The sequence below is a fragment of the Myotis davidii genome, unplaced genomic scaffold, assembly GCF_000327345.1.
Source record: "Myotis davidii unplaced genomic scaffold, ASM32734v1 scaffold796, whole genome shotgun sequence".
NCBI lineage: Eukaryota > Metazoa > Chordata > Mammalia > Chiroptera > Vespertilionidae > Myotis > Myotis davidii.
Window position 1 is genome coordinate 143,015 of NW_006287809.1, and position 2,324 is coordinate 145,338.

General features: G+C 50.7%; 1 long non-coding RNA gene across 2 annotated transcripts in view; it reads left to right on the forward strand.

Moving 5' to 3' along the window:
* Positions 1-2,324, forward strand: part of LOC102752455 — a 6,620-nt gene that overhangs the window by 4,082 nt on the left and 214 nt on the right. The window lies entirely within an intron of this gene.

Below are 2,324 nucleotides of genomic sequence, written 5' to 3' on the forward strand. Positions count from 1 at the left end.
CCCGGGCCGGCCCCCCACGCCCAGCGTCGGCATTTCCTCTGGCTCAGAGGATGTCAGCGTGGGATCTGAGCGTCTTAGAAATTTGGAAATCATGAAATATCCCCACAACAACCGCCCGCTGCCAAAATGCTGGCACAGGAGGCTGCATGGAATTGTTCAGTTTTTATATTTTAACAGACACAGAGTGTTTCCTGTGTATCTAAGAGTCTAACAGACTAATTTTGACTCCTGTAGTCTCTACTGCCCGCGGCCTCAATTCTCAGAGCCTTAATTCCTCTTACGCCTTCTGGCCAGTTGGATCATCACCACTGTTGATGTTTCCACATCAATAATATGGAAAATAATATTTAAAATAAATACCCCTGCTGAGGCAGACTGCTGTTTCTCCTCATCTTCCAGATCAGGAAACTGACGCCCTCTGGTCAGGGTGGGACAGTGGAGCCACCAGATGAGGACCCTGGAAGTCTGGCCCCTCCCTTGTGCTCTTACCCGCTGCACTAGAACATACAGTCACGTAGGCGTTTAGGCCGGTGAGGTCCTGGGATAGCCAAATTGGAGAGTTCTAGAATGTTCCAAAGATAGCATCTTGGATTTAAACCTTTGGAACAATAGACGCTCAAGCTGCGGGTTTGGGGCTCCGTGGGACAATCTCAAGGTCCCTCCAGTTTCAGAATCTAAGCCTCTGAGAGACCAAGAGGCCCCTCAGCACATTCATTATTGGGGAAACTGAGGCCCAAAGAGCGGAGGGGACTCGTTGCCCAAGGTTATAGACTCCCAGCACACCCAGACGAGCCACCAACTCCAGCAGGTTCTGTCCCGAGGCTTGTCAGACGGAGGCCGGGCTAGCATGCCCCAGCCCGCCTGCTGCCCACGCCGAGCTAAGCTGTTGGTGAAGCCGGAGGAAGTGGCAGAGCTGGTGGGCGTGGCGGCTGCTGTGGGATGGAGATAGTGCTGGCCTGACCGGTTCCTGGCGGCCTGGCTCCCATCCACTGGGCTAATGACCACAGCAGCCCAGCCACCGCCACCCCTCCCCCAGCCACGTCCCTGGTCTTCCTGTTGACACCGGGTCCCTGTGAGCTAGGTCTCCTCTGGGTGGGGACTCTGAGGAGATGAAGCTGAGTGGTCCCTGCCCTCTGGGACCCAAAATAACGAGGTCGATCCAGGTGTGAAACCCAGTGCTTTGGACTTCTTGCAGGGGGATCTTGAACAAATGTTGCTGAGCCCCTCTTTCTTGCCTGCTGTGCTGATCTGACCATCAAATGAGGTATTGGGTGCAAAGCCGTTGGCCAAATTCTAGGAAGCAGCAGCTCATCAATAAACGATCGTTTCATTTTGTTATACCACGCAACTAGCACACAGCTAGTCCTGGCACACAGCGGGCAGCCCGATTATGTTTGTTGTTTGACTTTACACTGAGAGAGAAAGCGAGAGAGAAACACTAACTTGTTGTTCCACTTATTCATGCATTCACTGGTTGGTTCTTGGATGTGCCCTGACTGGGGAGCGAACCCTCAGCCTGGGCATATGGGGATGATGCTCTCACCCACTGAGCTACCTGGTCGGGGCCAGCGTACCCCAAGGTTGAGGGTTTGCTCCCCAGACAGGGCACATACAAGAATCAGCCATTGGATGGGTGGAGCAACAAGTAGATGTTTCTCTTTCTTTCTCAAAATCATTACCTTAAGATTTTTAAAATAGCCCTAGCTGGTTTTGCTCAGTGGATAGAGCGTCGGCCTGCGGACTGAAAGGTCCCAGGGTCGATTCTGGTCAAGGGCATGTACCTGGGTTGCGGCCACGATCCCCAGTAGGAGATGTGCAGGAGGCAGCTGATCGATGTTTCTAACTCTCTCTCTCCCTTCCTCTCTGTAAAAAATCAATAAAATTATATTTAAAAAAATTTTTTAAAAATATACTCAGCATCTAGCATACTGTCTCCTGGTCCCTATTAGGCATTCAGTAATTAATAGTTATTCTTTTTGTTGTTGCTCTTTCTTACTATTATTATTAATGATTTTTAGAGAGAGAGAGACATCGGTTTGTTGTTTCACGCATTCAGCAGTTGACTCTCGTATGTGCCCCGACCAGGGATGGAACTCACAACCTGGGCGGATCAGGACGAGGCTCTAACGAACCTAGATCCTCAGCCAGGGCTTCATAGCTGCTTTATGGCACCCTCTGTTCGCTGTTATGCCTGGCACATAGTAGGTGATCGACGGATCAATAGTTGAAGGAATTATTCAGATCTTATTAGGGCTGAAATAGAGAGATGGGCGAAGAGTCAGTCACATAAAGAGTTCATTGTCCTGCGCCTTCCAGGGGGTTTG